The sequence below is a fragment of the Haematobia irritans genome, chromosome 1 (assembly GCF_050003625.1).
Source record: "Haematobia irritans isolate KBUSLIRL chromosome 1, ASM5000362v1, whole genome shotgun sequence".
Classification (NCBI taxonomy): Eukaryota; Metazoa; Arthropoda; class Insecta; order Diptera; family Muscidae; genus Haematobia; species Haematobia irritans.
Genome location: NC_134397.1, coordinates 215,136,077 through 215,155,415, shown reverse-complemented (window position 1 = coordinate 215,155,415; position 19,339 = coordinate 215,136,077). Strand labels below are relative to the sequence as shown.

Genomic DNA, 19,339 nt, shown 5'->3' with positions numbered 1-19,339 from the left:
ATTTTGTACCTCAAAAAAAAATATTCTTTCAGTATATATATTTGTGTTAAATTTAATTTGTAAAGTGTATCACTGCAGGATTTTTAACGAAATTTCGGAGACCTTTTTGAACTATTTACATTCTTAAATTTTTTGGGGGTTTTTGAATAAAGTCTAGACCAATTTAGGGGTTTTTTTCTTAAGATTTGGGGGGAAGAATCAAAAATCACCTGGCAACACTGACCGGAACCCAAGTAATTCGATTGTGGATGACAGTCTTTAGTAGAAGTTTTTACGCAATTCATGGTGGAGGGTACATAAGCTTCGGCCTGGCCGAACTTACGGCCGTATATACTTTTTTGAGTTAGTCTTTATGAAATTGTTTTTAAATCCTGTAAAAGAATCAACGTTTATCACAAAAAGTATATAATTTTCTTCCAAACAAATTTTCTTAGAGCAAAAAGCAAATGGGAAACGATATTTGTTTGTCTAAAATTTCGTATCATGGAGTCTTTCTTTGGGCTCCACTAATCCATTATGGGCTTTTTTGAAAGCTCATTAGTCGATAGAGACTCGAATCACTTCACCTAAATAATCGGACAGTCAAAAGTCGGCTTCGGAGTTTAAAAAAAAATCTACTATGAATTGGAAGGTATGGATATTTGGATATTGTTATACTGAAATGTCATCAGAAAGTCGAAAATTCGTTTTGAATTGATAGAAAAATGTGGCGTAGATCCTTTATGCTCTTCAAAATGTCGAAAATCGAAACTTTATTAATTGATGGGAGCCGATTTTTCTTATTATTTGTATCTTTTTATGTTAAAACCCCATGATGTCAAAAGTTGGCTTCCGATTGTGGAAAAATGCGAATTTCGAAAAGTTAGCTTTACCAAAATTAGAAAGATGGAAGCAAACCAACCTTTTCCTGAATTAGTCTTTCTTTGGGTTCCAAGCCTAAGTATTCCTCACTTTACTTTAACTTTACATTCGTCTAATCAATTATCAACTTTTTGAAACTCGATTAATCGACTTTTGATAGTGACTTAAATCGGCTTTTAACTAAAAAATCATCTTTGAATTATGTGCCTTATGCTCAAAATCCATTAAAAAGTTGTGACTCTGCAATAATTGAAAGTTTAAAATTCGGTTTCTAAAATATCAACAATTAAAAAATCGGCTTTGAATGGAAAAGTCTCAATCGTAAAATTCAGCTGTCAATTACCGAAAAAATTGAAAGTTGGTTATTACAAAATTTAAAAAAAAAAATTAACATTTCTGATATTTCCATACAAGCCTCCATTCTTCTGAAATATTGTCTATCTTTGAACTTCACGGCAAAAACTTCCATTACTTCATGTTATAATCTAAATTCCAACGACTTGGAATTTCAAACACATGATATTTCACCTCAATGGAAAAAACTGCACTCCTTCATTCGAATTACGAAATGTCCTTTTCATGTACAGTTGAGTGGCAGTTGCTGGAAGGCATTGGAAAACAAGTGTGTGTCTCATTCAAACCAAACGCCTAACTTCCTTCCGTCGATTCATTCTATTCGGCCATTCTATGCTGCTGGTTCTGGCCACAGATGATGCCAAAAAGTGCTGAAGTAATCACGTCAAAGTTTCTTTGGCATATGAAATCAATACTTGCGCTAGCCTGTTGATGGCGTAATCAAGAGGACTGGTAAGGGGTTATCACTTAAAGATACTTTCTTCGGATTTAAACATCTTGATGAGTCTCCCTTTAGATGAGGGGTGGCTTTACTTCTATCCCTTATATCTTTTAATTTAGTTACACTCCATGCTTGGTCATAAGAAAAAGGTTTATGGACCAATATTAACCAGTAGTCAAGCAATTTGAACGGCAAGAGCTGACTGACCTTTCTATGCTTGAGAATCGATGGCGTATGATCTCTGTATTGAAATTAATAACCATGGCATTAACTGCCATCAACTATGGCAACAAATCATTTTAATTTCTGTTTCTATTTCTATTTCTCTGAAATCGCATGGCTTACACTTTGGGTAGGGAATTATGGAATATTAGCTTGGTAAAGATATCTTTAATGTCGTCCAATTACTCACTCCTTTTCATCAAAATGAAATAATTATTTTGAAGAAATGTAGCTTTCTGTTTTAACCAAATGGCAAATCGAAAATATCGAAGAGCATTTTATCCCCATTTGTGATGCAGGCTGTGGAAGTACCCTGTAAAATTATCTTCAATTCCAAAGATTGGATTACACATTTAACAAATCGCCTACACGTGATTTTTAGGAAACCTATTTACGCAGAAAAAATCCGAAGTAAAAGCATTCTTAAATTAACTCATTTGTACATATGAGTTTACTGGACATGAAGATGAAGAAATAGCTAATCTAAAAGCCCAAGACTTCACAAAGGGAGTAGGTTTATATGTGGGTTTTAACCTGAACCGATATAGCCTACCATCGAACTTGACTTGCCAAAATTCAGAACGATGGTTCCATTATTAAAGGCTATAGCGTGATTACAACGGACACACAGACGGAATTGATTATACCGTCTTAGAATTTCTTCCTGATCCAGAATATATAATAGATTTTCATAATTTCCGAAAAAATGTGCTACATTTACTCTCTCTCTCTCCTTCAATTCCAATTCGACATTACGACATTTTTCTTAAAGTTCGATATATCGAAATTGGTTACTATAAAAAGTTTATTGGTCGGTGTTGATCAACTTCATAAGTCGATTGGACTTGGATTGGATAAATCGAAAACCATTGAAAGAATGCTGCGGTGTTGAGTTACAGTCTAGAACTGAAACCATGATCCTTTTCTTACAATCACCGTTGCTACTCGACCCAAAAATAATCTGCCAAAATTTTAAGAAAAATTTGGCAAAAAAATACCAAACAAAAAAATTTATTTTGCAAAAATTTTATTTCAATAGAAAATTTTGTTAAAATTTTATTTCAATAGAAAATTTTGTTAAAATTTTATTTCTATAGAAAATGTTGTTACAAATTTATTTCTAAAGAAAATTTTGTAAAAATTTTATTTAAGAAAATTTTGTCAAAATTTTATTTCTATAGAAAATTTTGTTAAAATTTTATTTCTATAGAAAATTTCTGTAGAAAAATTTTATTTCAATAGAAAATTTCTGTAGATAATTTTTATGTAAAAAAAAAATGTTGTCAAAATTTTACTTCAATAGAAAATTTTATCAAAATTTTATTTCTATAGAAAATTTCTACAGAAATTTTATTTCTATAGAAAATTAGAAAAATTTCTGTAGAAAAATTTTATTTCTATAGGAAATTTTGTAAACATTTTATTTCTTTAAACAATTTTGTTAACATTTTATTTCTATAGAAAATTTTTTAAAAATTTTATTTCTATAGAAAATTTTTTAAAAATTTTATTTCAATAGAAAATTTTGTCAAAATTTTATTCTATAGAAAATTTTGTCACAATTTTATTTCTATAGAAAATTTTGTCAAAATTTTATTTCGTTTTGTTATTGTTGGTTTTGTTCTTTAATCATTGTTGTTGTTTTTTTGATTTCAACTTAAAACCATGCAAAAGAATGTTTGTCAAATTTATTTGGGCAAAGCCCTACACCCTCACAAAAAATCGCTTCTGTAACATATACTCCCAAACATATTTTGCTTCAAGCATATACATTTTTGGGTATTGCCCAAACATTTATATGTTTGATCTCTTCCAATATATAATTTGTTTGAAAGCATATTGGTCTAAACAATATATGTTTGGGTAGTCTAAGTTCCAAACATTTTGTATTTTTGCATCCAAATTCAATAATGTTGTCTTCCAAAAAACAATATGTTATTATGTGAACATATAATATGTTTGGAAGCATTTTGCACCCAAAAATATTATATGCTTAAAAAAATTCTCCCAAACAATATTGTGCTCAAAATTTTATTTATTTATTTATATATTTACAATCATAATGAATTATGAAAATAAACAGGTAATATAGGTGCTAACAACATAGGTTTTCGACCTGAATGCTCAAAATTTTGTTTCTGCCCAATTGTATATTCCCCCACATCTTTCTCACTTCCACACCCTCAAAAAAAATCGCTTCTTTAACATATGTTCCAAACATATTTTGCAGGAAGCACATATATTATTGCATACTGCCGAAACATTAATATGTTTGTTTTATGTGAACATATTATATGTTTGGAAGCATTTTGAGCCAAAAATATTATATGCTTGGAAGAATTTTTCCCAAACACGATTGTGCTCATTCCCTAACATACTCGTAATTTTCACTTCCACGAAATTTTTTAGTTATTGGCACCTTTCTCTGTAATACAAATAAAGTTGAAGAAATTATTCACTTTTATAATTTTTTTAAATTTTACCTTTCGCCTGCACGGAGAATCGAACCGAGGACCATACAGTTTGTAAGCCAACACACTATCCACTGGGCTACGTAGCTGTTATAGTCACCAGTAGATAATTATCGTTTTAAGTTACATTTATATAGCATAGTTTGCAGCGCCCACGAGTCCATGCAAACATAACATTATTTAACAGAAACATACATTTGTTTGCCACGTGGAGCAGTGGTTAGCATGTCTGCCTTGCATGCAAAGGGTCGTGGGTTCAATCCCTGCTCCGACCGAACATTTTTTTTTTTTAATTTACACATTTATATTTATACTATATTAATTTTTTTAAATGAAACATCGAAATGTGCGTTATTAAAGGTTTATAGTCAGTAACAGTGCTTGATATAAACGAAATTGAATGATTTTTGGATAAAATATTATTTTTTATTGCAAAAATAACAATCTTGTAATAAAAAACTGTTTTTGTACAAAACTTTAAAATTTAGAAGGAATTCAAAGACTAACAAAAGAAGAACGTGGAGTCGAGTATAAACATACATACATAATTTTATAATATAAACATAAATTGATTTAGGAGTGAACAGTTTTTTACTAGCATTTAACACCATCGCTCTAAAATTCCTTTTATTTTTCTTTAATAATTCATTTTAAAGAAAATAAATTTATTAAATTGTTTTAGCTGTAAAAGTCGAACTTAATGCCCGCTTTTATATTTGATGGTGTCCGTCACCTCCTCGTGGACTACTTTTTAATAAAGAGAAACTAAACTTTGTTTTTTTTTACATTTTACTGTGTAATTTTTCACTATTTCCTCCTTATTTCATTTTACCGTCCCAACTCTAAAAAGAGTATAGTGCCCTTTCGAAGACCCCTGATTTCTTTTAACGAACCAAGAAAAAAATAATGCCAAAATGATAAACAAAACACATGGCCACACATACATAAAATGCTGCTCTCAAGGCGAAAACATAAGCTGTTTGTTTTTCAAATGTCTATTCTCTTGGTTCAGAATGTATATTCTCTTTATTCAAATTAAATAATATTTAGACTTAAACATATCAAATTTTTGGCCTTATCATAAAACAGTTTTCCGAAACAACATACAAGCGGTTTCACAGAAATTGTTCTCTTTTGACTCTTTTGCTGTGTTATATTGATATCTTTCGTCAACTCTCCCGGTTTCCATCTCTATTTCTCTCTATACTCTCTCTGTCGCTTTGAATAAAATATCACAACATATGTATATTTAGTTGAAATTTGTAAATTTATATATGTTTGTATTCACACATATGATTTTTATGAAACATTCATGCCCCAAACATAATATATTCTAACATATTAACATAGATGTCCCAAACATTTAGTGTTAGTTTAGGAAAATTACATGTTCGCACATAAATATATTGTGGTTTAAAATCGTGCCCGAAACACATTTTGTTTATATCGGAACATATGAAAAACATATTTTTCTAACAGTGCACGAGATTTTTTAGTTCTTAGCACCTTTTTCTGTAATACAAACATTGTAGAAGAAATTATTCAATTTTATGATTTTTATTTTATTTTAATTTTACCTTTTGCCGGACGGGGATTCGAACAGCGGATCACACAGTTTGTAAGGATCAAAGAAGTAGCTGATCAATTGCCCAAGGAAAAATAAAATGTAAATTTTGTAATAACAAGCAACAACCACCAACTTAATTCAATATCGCTCCAGGTTAAATAGCGCTCCAAGCTACTAAACACATATATGTTTATAGGCTATTTCTAAATTAATATATGTTTGCATCCAAGCATATTATATTTACAAACATTTTATGTCCCAAACATAATATGTTCTAACATATTAACATATATGTCCCAAACATGTTATGCTAGTTTATGAACATTATATGCTTGCACTCAAAAATATTGTGTTTAAAAATTTGTGTTCCAAACATATAATGTTTATAGCCAAACATATGAAAAACAGTATTTTTCATCCGTGTATAGACTGCAAGATGGTTGGATGGACGTACGTTTCGGAATTACCACATTCTTCATCAGCATCCTCTACTTGCAGCAAAAAATCAAAAAAACAACAAATAACAAAACCAACAATAACAAAACAAAACGAATGAAGGAAGAGGAAGAACGCTCAAAATAAACCCAGCCAACTGCACTCAAATCGATTATTTGACGGTGGCAAAGGAAAAGAGATATGTTTGTACAAATTTATTTCGGCATAAGCCGGCTTTGTTGGGTTTAATGAACTGCCTGAATTTATTCTGATAATTGGTTGATAGTTTTGCTGTAAGTAGAGGATGCTGATGAGGAATGTGGTAATTCCGAAACGTGCGTCCATCCAACCATCTTGCAGTCTATAGGGATTTGCCCAAATACATTTGACAAACATTATTTTCCTCTGTTGGTTAAGCTACACTTGTAGTTTAGTCAATGCATGGTTTTAAGCTGAAATAAAAAAAACAACGAAATATTATTTCTATAGAAAATTTTTTTCAAAATTTTATTTCTATAGAAAATTTTGTCAAAATTTTATTTCTTTAGAAAATTTTGTTGAAATTGTATTTCCATAGAAACTTTTGTCAAAATTTTATTTCTTTAGAAAATTTTGTCAAAATTTTATTTCTTTAGAAAATTTTGTCAAAATTTTATTTCTATAGAAAATTTTGCCAAAATTTTATTTCTATAAAAAATTTTCTCAAAATTTTATTACTATAGAAAATTTTGTCAAAATTTTGATCCTATAGAAAATTTTGTCAAAACTTTTATCCTATAGAAAATTTTGTAAAAATTTTATTTCTATATAAAATTAGAAAAAATTCTGTAGAAAATTTTTATCTATATAGAAAATTTTATCACAATTGTATTTCTTTAGAAAATTTTGTCAAAACTTTTTCCTTAGAAAATTTTGTCAAAATTTTATTTCCATAGAAAATTTTGCCAAAATTTTATTTCTATAGAAAATTTTGTCAAAATTTTATTTCTATAGAAAATTTTGTCAAAATTTTATTTCAACAGAAAATTGTTTCAAAATTTTATTTCAATAGAAAATTTTTTCAAAATTTTGTTGCAATAGAAAATTTTGTCAAAATTTTATTTCTATAGAAAAATTTCTCAAAATTTTATTTCTGTAGAAAATTTTGTCAAAATTTTATTTCTATTGAAAATTTTGTCAAAATTTTATTTATTTTGAAAATTTTGTCACAATTTTATTTCTATAGAAAATTTTTTCAAAATTTTATTTCTATAGAAAATTTTGTCAAAATTTTATTTTTTAGAAAATTTTGTCAAAATTTTACTTCAATAAAAAATTATTTCGAAATTTTATTTCCATAGAAAATTTTTTCAAAATTTCATTTATATAAAAAATTTTGTAAAATTGGATTTCTACAGAAAATTTTGTCAAAATTTTATTTGTATAGAAAATTTTGTCAAAATTTTTGTCCTATAGAAAATTTTGTAAAAATTTTATTTCTATATAAAATTAGAAAAAATTCTGTAGAAAATTTTTATCTATATAGAAAATTTTGTCACAATTGTATTTCTTTAGAAAATTTTGTCAAAACTTTATTTCCTTAGAAAATTTTGTCAAAATTTTATTTCCATAGAAAATTTTGCCAAAATTTTATTTCTATAGAAAATTTTGTCAAAATTTTATTTCTATAGAAAATTTTGTCAAAATTTTATTTCAACAGAAAATTGTTTCAAAATTTTATTTCAATAGAAAATTTTTTCAAAATTTTGTTTCAATAGAAAATTTTTTTAAAATTTTTTTATATAGAAAATTTTGTCAAAATTTTATTTCTATAGAAAATTTTGTCAACATTTTATTTCTATTGAAAATTTTGTCAAAATTTTATTTATTTTGAAAATTTTGTCAAAATTTTATTTCTATAGAAAATTTTTTCAAAATTTTATTTCTATAGAAAATTTTGTCAAAATTTTATTTCTTTAGAAAATTTTGTCAAAATTTTACTTCAATAAAAAATTATTTCGAAATTTTATTTCCATAGAAAATTTTTTTAAAATTTCATTTATATAAAAAATTTTGTAAAATTGGATTTCTACAGAAAATTTTGTCAAAATTTTATTTGTATAGAAAATTTTGTCAAAATTTTATTTGTATAGAAAATTTTGTCAAAATTTTTTTTCAATAGAAATTTTTTTCGTGATTTTATTTATATGGAAAATTTTGTAAAATTGGATTTCTATAGAAAATTTTGTCAAAATTTTATTTTTATAGAAAATTTTGTTAAAATTTTATTTCTATAGAAAATTTTGTCAAAATTTTATTTCTATAGTAAATTTTCTCAAAATTTTATTTCTATAGAAAATTTTGTCAAAACTTTATTTCTGTAAAAAATTTTGTCAAAATTTTATAGCTATTGAATATTTTGTCAAAATTTTATTTCTATAGAAAATTTTGTCAAAATTTCGTTTCTATAGAAAATTTTGTCAAAATTTTCTATATATAAAAATATTTTGTCAAAATGTTATTTCTATATAAAATTTGTGATGTATCTCTTAGTTTAAATAGGAATATTATTCTAAATCTACCAATACATCAAGAATTCTACCAATCTATCAAACAGTTAAAAATCTACCATTTTTGTTAGAATTCTGCCAACTGTGGCAACCGAACAATACAGCCCTAACATCACGATGTTTCTCCAAGTGAGTCTCCGAAAACTTACTTCACAACTATAAAAATTTTACCACTTTCCATTAGTCCAAGTCATAAACACCCTAATATCGAAACATATCACTTAAGCAATCGATACAGTCATCACATCATCATCAGTATAATCTTCATTATAGCTTGCCACTCCCTGTGATAACACTTTCACTATTTGTTAAAAAATAAGGAAAAATAATCGTTTTGAGATTTTTTTATTTTGCACAAAATGTAAAGAAAACATCCCAAAAAAGGCGATTCCATTCCACTCATTTTCCATTTGATCACAAAGGAGTAGAAGAATCCATTTCCTTTACGAGGTGATAAAATTTTATGAATGCAATTTGTAGTTTGTTATTCTTATGAGTCTCATATATACCAGGACCCTCTACACATACATATATATAAGCGTCAATGTTATTTTCATTGTTGTTGTTGTTGTGTCTGGTTAAAAGGATATCACAACATTTAAAATGTATTAGAAAGTACTTTCGCATATGTGTGCGTATGCGAGTTATTTCCCTCCATTTTTATAATCGAAGACGAACATTTGGTTTTTTTTATGAACAAAACGTCGTCATTTGCAGTACGTTTTACTTTGATTATTGGGGATTTTTGTGTCATTCGCAATATAATAACAATAATAAATTATTCAGTGATTACATTATGTGATGGGGTGCGAAAAAAAGGGTTGTACAACAACTCAAATCGTCAAATGGTTATAGGGAAAATTCATTTTCGTAATGCATTCAACCATGTAGTTATTATTAATGATGTCATGACTGATCTATGCGATAGTGTTCATCCCAAAGGATACGCAAAATCATTATAGCATCCATAAATAACAACAAATAAATTGAATTTATTTAGATGTTTGTCAATGCAAAACATTTTGTATATGTATAGAGAAAATCAATAGAGATTTATTGTTATTTCATAAAAGTGAAAGCGAAAGCATTTGTGAAATGTACTAAAATATGAGACAATCTTTATACGTTGGAGTGAAAGATTTTCGACCAGAATGAAAGATACCGTAAAATATCAAAGAATTATTTTCTTATTCCAAGGTTTAGTCCTAGGCGGAACTATTACCTAGGAAAAAAATACATAAAAATCTATTTTTCTCATAGCTCCTAACCCTTGACATTTGTTCTCTTATTTTATTTATATGATCAAGGCTGCATCTGATTAATTAGATTGTCTTTAGGTGTTAGGTTAGCTATAGTGGCAGCCCTATATTTTCGGCTGCACGATGTTCAACAACAAAAAAAGCGTCGCCAAAAAGTAGTGAAAATGTTCTTTTTGGATCCGGAAGTGGTGCAAATTTGGCGCCGAAGCGATGAATTTAACATGGGCTTGTCATAGGACGGATGTTCACCATTTCCACAGCCGTTGCACTCAATATGTACCACTTCTTTAGATGTGATCCGAATTCAGTGTTTTGTGAATTAAAAAATTTTGTGGTATTTTGACAAATAATTACTTTTTATATTTTTTTATGACTTTTAATGCAATCTAACGCTTGTCTGAAACCCTTGGCCTCAAATATTTTCAAAATTTCACAATTTTTCTAGAATGAATTTAGAAATTCTTTCGACAAAATTTAAATAATTTATATCATTTTATTAATCCTCACCCTGTTTTTAATATATTTGAAACAAAAAATGTTAAAATTGTCCTTTAAAAGTATGAAAACAGCGAGTTATAAAAAATTGAATTAAAAGAACTTCTTGAGTAGTTAACATAAAGAACATCTCTGGAAGGACATTTTTGGAAGTGCTTTTAAAGTTGTGCCTTTAGAAGTACTTCCAAATTTTTTTGCTGGGTTATTGATGCAGGACTTCCTTCTTATAGCCGAGTCCAAACGGCGTATCACATTACGGTGAAAACACTTGCACTTGCCTGCTTTTATATATGGACCCATTGAGCCAAAAATGAACTTCGTCGCTATACATAACTATACCCTCCACCATAGGGGAGGGGGGGTATGTTAAATTTGTCATTCCGTTTGTAACACATCGAAATATTGCTCTAAGACCCCATAAAGTATATATACACACAGAGAAGGAATATGATCACCCCAAACATGTTTTAAGAGCAAAATGTTATTTTTGGACGGTGAAAAAAATTCATCCGATCCGGTTGAAATTTGGTACATGGTGTTAGTATATATAGTCTCTAACAACCATGCAAAACTTGGTCCACTTCGGTCCATAATTATGTATAGCCCCGATATAAACCGATCCCCAAATTTGGCTTGCGGATCCTTTAAGAGAAGCACATTTCATCCGATTCGCCTGAAATTTAGTATATGGTGTAAGAATATGGTCTCTAACAACTTGGCCCACATCGGCCCATAATTATAATTATAGGCCCCATATAAATCGATCCCCAGATTTTACCTCCGGAGCCTCGCGAATGAGCAAAATTCGGTTGAAATTCGGTACGTGGTGTTAGTATATGGTCTCTAACAACCACTTAAAACTTGGTCCACATCGGTTCATAATTATATTTATATAGCCCCCATATAAACCTATCCCCAGATTTGGAAATTTGGGTTGAAATTTGGTGCATGGTGTTAGTATATATAGTCTCTAACAACTATGCAAAAATTGGTCCACAACGGTCCATAATAATGTATAGCCCCGATATAAACCGATCCCCAAATTTGGCTTGCGGAGCCTCTAAGAGAAGCACATTTCATCCGATTCGGCTGAAATTTAGTACATGGTGCTAGTAGGTCTCTAACAACTGGTCCATAATTATAATTATAGCCCCCATATAAATCGATCCCCAGATTTGACCATCGGAGCCTCGTGGATGAGCAAAATTCATCCGATTCGGTTGAAATTCGGTACGTGGTGTTAGTATATGGTCTCTAACAACCATGCAGGAATTGGTCCATATCGGTCCATAATTATATATAGCCTCATATAAAGCGATCACCAGATTTGAACTCCGGAGCCCCTTAGAAGAGCAAAATTCACCCGATCCGGTTGAAATTTGGTACGTGGTGCAATTTGGTACATTGCGCTAGTATAAGACCGTGGTGCAATGGTTAGCATGCCCGCCTTGCATACACAAGATCGTGGGTTCGATTCCTGCTACGACCGAACACCAAAAAGTTTTTCAGCGGTGGATTATCCCACCTCAGTAATGCTGGTGACATTTCTGAGGGTTTCAAAATTTCTCTAAGTGGTTTCACTGGAATGTGGAACGCCGTTCGGACTCGGCTATAAAAAGGAGGTCCCTTGTCATTGAGCTTAACATGGAATCGGGCAGCACTCAGTGATAAGAGAGAAGTTCACCACTGTGGTATCACAATGGACTGAATAGTCTAAGTGAGCCTGATACATCGGGTTTCCACATAACCTAACCTAGTATATAGCTAACAACCATGCCAAAATTGGTACATATCGGTCTATAGTTATATATAGCCGATCCCCAAAAATAATCTACCAAAATTTTATTTCTATAAACAATTTGGTCAAAATGTTATTACTATAGAAAATGTTGTCAAAATTTTATTACTATACAAAATTTTGTCAAGATTTTATTTTATAGAAAATTTTGTCAAAATTTTATTTCCATAAAAAATTTTGTCAAAATTTTATTACTATACAAAATTTTGTCAAGATTTTATTTTATAGAAAATTTTGTCAAAATTTTATTTCCATAGAATTATATACGTATGGACTAACTTGCAATTGAGAAGACGGTGTTAAGAAGCTTTAAGATACCTTGCCATCGGCAAGTGTTACCGCAGCCCAAGTATGATGACAGTCTTTAGTACAAGTTTCTATGCAATCCATGGTGAAGGGTACATAAGATTTGGCCTGGCCGAACTTACGGCCGTATATACTTTTTTTTGGATCAAACAGTGAATTTTCGACCAACTCTCACCAACAATTCTACGTTACGGTATGTCGTTCGGCTTCAATTCTTGCACCAGCGATATTTTGAAAGGATTCACAATAGAGGCTCAAGTGCAGCGAATGGCCGACACAGTTTCGACCGTTTCTTCAGTTCGCACTCTACGTAAGTGTGTTGGTGGTTTAATGTCCAACAATAAAAATTTTGGTGCGAAATTTAGTCATAATAGCCCGAATAGCCACTTCAGTTGGTCGATTAAACTGACCATAAAATGTACGAAGAGCATGCCCAGATTTAACTTCATGAACCCTATGGAGGAATAACTTTCATCCGATTCGGTTTATATATGGTACATGCCTTCTAGTAACCATGAATGAATATTATATTGTTTCATATTTCCTTGCAACAATTATGAAATTTTCAAATGAAGCTATTCCAAACGAGGGTTACATAAGGTAAAATGTCCCGTTTTTGTCATGCATAGTAAGAATATTAATTCTACTCCTTGCGCTGATGGGAGCTATATCTTATCTGAACCAAAATCAAAAATTTTCAAACCCAATAATCTTTGATTACTGAAATGGTAAACAGACACACGGACGGACAGAGCGACATGGCTAGATGGACTCAGATCCGGGACTTAGGAATTTTGCCAAACACACAACGTGTCTATTTCTTCTCCTACTTTTGTGGTTTGTATAAATAACGGAAGAATTGTAAATGTGTCGAATTTTAAATGTTATAAGGAAAGTTACTACTTCCACAAAATAAGGAGAACTTACAATGGATTTTGATAATATAATCTAAGACGAAAATTAAAATTTTTGAAGAACATCTTGCCAAAATTTTATTTCAATATTGTTCTTGATTTCAGCTTTTCGGGAGGTACAAGTGTAGTTCACTTCGTCTTGCCCTCTATAGGGCTTTGCCCAAATAAATTTGACAAGTGTAGCTTAACCAAACACTTGCAGTGTAGTCAATGCATGGTTTTAAGCGAAAACCAAAAACAACAATAATTATTGAAGAATAAACCAACAATAACAAACAAAACGAAAAAAAATGTTTCTATAGCAAATGTTGTCAAAATTTAACCTTAATTTAAAATTTTGTCTACATTTTTACTTCTACAGAAAATTTTGTCAAACTTTTATTTCTGTAGAAATTTTTCTCAAAATTTTATTTCTATAGACAATTTTGTTAAAATTTTATTTCTATAGAAAATTGAAGTACCTCTTAGTTGGAGAGGAATATTTTGAAAAATTTACAAAAACTTCAAGAATTCTACCAATATAACAAACAGTAAAAAATCTAGCATTTTTTGATAGAAATCTACCGACTGTGACAACCGTGATTGCATACCGCGTTCCACAGTGTGGTGCAGGGTATAAAAAAACCTTTAAAGTAATAAAGGGTGATTTGTTAAGAGCTTGATAACTTTTTTAAAAAAAAAAACGCATAAAATTTGCAAAATCTCATCGGTTCTTTATTTGAAACGTTAGATTGGTCCATGACATTTACTTTTTGAAGATAATTTCATTTAAATGTTGACCGCGGCTGCGTCTTAGGTTGTCCATTCGGAAAGTCCAATTTTGGGCAACTTTTTCGAGCATTTCGGCCGGAATAGCCCAAATTTCTTCGGAAATGTTGTCTTCCAAAGCTGGAATAGTTGCTGGCTTATTTCTGTAGACTTTAGACTTGACGTAGCCCCACAAAAAATAGTCTAAAGGCGTCAAATCGCATGATCTTGGTGGCCAACTTACCGGTCCATTTCTTGAGATGAATTGTTCTCCGAAGTTTTCCCTCAAAATGGCCATAGAATCGCGAGCTGTGTGGCATGTAGCGCCATCTTGTTGAAACCACATGTCAACCAAGTTCAGTTCTTCCATTTTTGGCAACAAAAAGTTTGTTAGCATCGAACGATAGCGATCGCCATTCACCGTAACGTTGCGTCCAACAGCATCTTTGAAAAAATACGGTCCAATGATTCCACCAGCGTACAAACCACACCAAACAGTGCATTTTTCGGGATGCATGGGCAGTTCTTGAACGGCTTCTGGTTGCTCTTCACTCCAAATGCGGCAATTTTGCTTATTTACGTAGCCATTCAACCAGAAATGAGCCTCATCGCTGAACAAAATTTGTCGATAAAAAAGCGGATTTTCTGCCACTGATTTTGGTAATAAAATTCAATGATTTGCAAGCGTTGCTCGTTAGTAAGTCTATTCATGATGAAATGTCAAAGCATACTGAGCATCTTTCTCTTTGACACCATGTCTGAAATCCCACGTGATCTGTCAAATACTAATGCATGAAAATCCTAACCTCAAAAGAATCACCCTTTATTAAGATTACAGATAATCTTAATATTACAAAAATCTCAAAAATCAAAAATTTCTATATGGATTGCGTAGAAACCTCTACTAAAAACCGTGGTCAACAATCGAATTACTTGGGATGCGGTAACACTTGCCGATGGCAAGGTATCTTAAAACTTCCTAACACCGTCTTCTAAATTGTAAGTTAGACCATACGTGGCATATATTAAACTACAATAAGACCGATTAATTACGTATATAATTCAGTTTTACAATATTTTCTATAGATATAAATTTTTGACAAAATTTTCTATAGATATACAATTTTGAAAACATTTTCTTTAGAAATAAAATTATGACAAAATTTACTATAGAATTAAAATTTTGCCAAAATTTTCTGTAGAAAGAAAATTTTGACAATATTTTCTATAGAAATAAAATAGAATTTAAATTTTGACAAAACTTTCTATAGAAATTAAATTTTGACAAAATTTTCTATAGAAATAAAATTATGACAAACTTTTCTATAGAATTAAAATTTTGACAACATTTTCTGTAGAAAGAAAATTTTGACAAAAATTTCTATAGAAAAAAACTTTGACAAAATTTTCTATAGAAATGAAATTTTGACAAAATTTTCTATAGAAATGAAATTTTCTATAGAAATAAAATTGTGACAAAATTTTCTATAGATATAAAATTTTGCCCAAAATTTCTATAGAAATAAAATATTGACAAAATATCCCGTAGAAATAAAATTTTGACAAAATATCCCGTAGAAATAAAATTTAGACAAAATTTTCTACAGAAATGAAATTTTGACAAAATTTTCTTCAGAAATGAAATTTTGACAAAATTTTCTATAGAAATGAAATTTTGACAAAATTTTCGATAGAAATAAATTTTTTGTAGATTATTTTTGGCTCGAGTGGCAACCATGATTATGAACCGATATGGACCAATTTTTGTGTGATTGGGGATCGGCTGATATGGACCAATTTTTGCATGGTTGTTAGAGACCATATACTAACACAACGTACCCAATTTCAACCAAACCGGAAGAATTTTGCTCCTCCAAGAGGTTACGGAGTTCAAATTTGGGATCGATTTATATGGGGGCTATATATAATTATGGACCGATATGGACCAATTTTCGCATGGTTATTAGAGACTTTATAAAAACAATATGTACCGAATCGGATGGAATTTGCTTCCCCAAGAGGCTCCGGAAGTCAAATCTGGGGATCTGTATATATGGGGCTAGGTTATGTTAGGTTAGGTGGCAGCCCGATGTATCAAGCTCACTTAGACTATTCAATCCATTATGATACCACATTGGTGAACTTCTCTCTTATCACTGAGTGCTGCCCGATTCTATGTTAAGCTCAATGATAAGGGACCTCCTTTTTATAGACGAGTCCGAACGGCGTTCCACATTGCAGTGAAACCACTTAGAGAAGCTTTGTAACCCTCAGAAATGTCACCAGCATTACTGAGGTAGGATAATACACCGCTGAAAAACTTTTGGTGTTCGGTCGAAGCAGGAATCGAACCCACGACCTTGTGTATGCAAGTCGGGCATGCTAACCATTGCACCACGGTGGCTCCCATATGGGGGCTATATGTAATTATGGACCGATATGGAGCAATTTTTGCATGGTTGTTAAAGACCATAACTAACACGAACATACGTTCCAAATTTCAACCTGATCGGATGAATTTTGCTGGATGTCGGTTTATTTGGGGGCTATACTTAAAAGTGGTCCGATATGGCCCATTTGCAATACCATCCGACCTATATCAATAGCAACTACTTATGCCAAGGTTCAAGTCGATAGCTTGTTTCGTTCGGAAGTTAGCGTGATTTCAACAGACGGACGGATGGACGGACATGCCTAGATCGACTCAGAATTTCACCACGACCCAGAATATATATACTTCATGGGGTCTTAGAGCAATATGTGTTACAAACGGAATGACAAAGTTAATATACCCCCCATCCTACACGGACGAAAAAGACTGTTTTTCATATGTTTGGGTGTAAAAATTATATGTTTGGAACTCAAATTTTTCAACGCAACATTTTTAAGTGCAGTGTTTGGGACATATATCTTAATATGTTAGAACATATTATGTTTGGGACATATAATGTTTGTAAATATAATATGCTTGGATGCAAACATGTATTAATTTAGAAATACACATATATGTGTTTAGAAAGAGAGACCTAGAGATTATGCTGCAAGTAAAATAATGGAAGTAACCAATTGGCGCCTTAAAAATATATATACACAAAGAAAATTTCATTAAATTTTTTTTCTACCAGAGTATGCCTGAGGTGAAACATAATATGTTTTAACAATACAAACAATAATTTGTTTGGATCAATCCTGAAAATATATATGCTTGAAGCAAAATGTGTTTGGGGCATATGTTACAGAAACGATTTTTTTGGAGGGTGTATGATGGAGGGTATAACAAGTTTCAAATATAGGCTAAGACTTATTTTGAGGATGGTGCATTTTTGCTTTAAAGTTTTTATTTGGAATTAAGAAGATAGTTTTTACTTTGAAGTATTTGTTATAGCTAAGTTTTTAATTTTTTTCCTAATTTTAATTCTTGGCGTCTAAAGTTAATGTTCCGAGCCACATTTTTGGCTCGGAATCAATACAAACATCGTTAAGGGAAGGTGTAAATCTTTGAATCCAAGTAAATTTTTTTTGAATGTACTTACGTTTGTCGTATACCCTCCATGTGTTTACTTGACATATAATAATCTCTATAGCCATTTATCCTGGATGAAATGGGCAATTTTCAATTTAGTAAATTTATTTGTATAGCCAGCATTCTTAGGAAAACATTTACTCTCAGTAATCCTCTATGACAGTAAAGTCGAACAAAAAAAAACTTTCAAAATTTCTAAGATTATTTATCGAATTTTTCAAACTCAGTCAATAGAAAAGAAACATAGACAAATATATTACCCACAATCTATCAGAACCATAACAATCAACCAATTTTGTTCGTTACAAAAACAAATATCGCATGAAACACTGGACTAAACATAAGCAAGTTGAAAATTTGAACACAAATTCAAAGAAATCTTAAACAAATACAACGAAAAAAAAAACTTCCAAGGAAACTAAATGTTTGCGAGGGTGGGGCCAATGAAATCATACCAAACAAAAATAATAATAATTGTAACAATAAATTACCAAAACTTCAACAATAAATCTGAAAAGGCCAAAAATAAATATTATGCCTGGTTGTTCTAAACCAAGAATTTGGGCGACAGGCAACCACAATGCTCACTCTATGTCTGCTTCAGTTACACAGGCCATCATAAGGACAAAGGCTCAATTGTTTGCAAGGATTGAGAGGACAAATAAATAGAACTAGGACTTGGTGTGATTGTCCATGGGTTTGTTTGATTTCATTTCTAGCTGACATATTGAAGTGGTCAACTCGCTTTGTTTCGGAAAGTAGGATGGGGGAGCAATCAAAAAGGATATGGAATCACATCAAATGCAACAAAGGCTAGTCGTCAACCACAATTTCTTGCAAATGGGTGAAATATTTTGTGGCCCATCAAAAAAACTGCCGGGAATAGTAAATGTAAGGGGGGGGTGGGTGAAAAGGAAATATCCGCACTATTTGTTTTTAGAGGAAACTTGTATCGATTTAAGGAAACACATGCTAAAAATTAATTGATTAACAAGGTTTTCTTTCTAGAAGGTATCTCCCCTGACCACCAAAGCTCTGTGTCCATGGGCTTCCTTGACAATTTGCTTTATTCTTTTGTATATTTCTCGAAATACTGGTTTTCGGTCTAAGGAAAACCTCTATCACACAAAAGAAAAGGAAACCTCAGTTCAATCAAGAAACTCCACATGTTTTGGGATAAATGTTTACAACAACATTGATCATTCATCACAACCTTAAATTCAAAACCAAAGACGAATCCTTCTTGAATATACAGTACAGTGGTACAGTGACTAATATAGACAGATTGACATGTTCCGTAAAAAAACCAAACTCGATTATTGTGACAGTGCTGAGATCCCAGCAAAAACTGGAGCACTATTTCAGCAGGATTGTAAGGGAAAGAGGCAGTACCAAC

The 19,339-nt window shown here is 30.9% G+C and overlaps 1 protein-coding gene across 1 annotated transcript in view; it reads right to left on the bottom strand.

Moving 5' to 3' along the window:
- The window catches only part of LOC142219458 (uncharacterized), a 36,594-nt gene extending 18,497 nt beyond the window's left edge, over positions 1-18,097 (bottom strand). Inside the window, exon 1 of the mRNA XM_075288433.1 lies at positions 17,954-18,097. The gene's annotated coding sequence lies outside the window, so the exon portion shown is untranslated. The remainder of the gene's footprint in view (positions 1-17,953) is intronic.
- Positions 18,098-19,339: the final 1,242 nt, after the last annotated feature.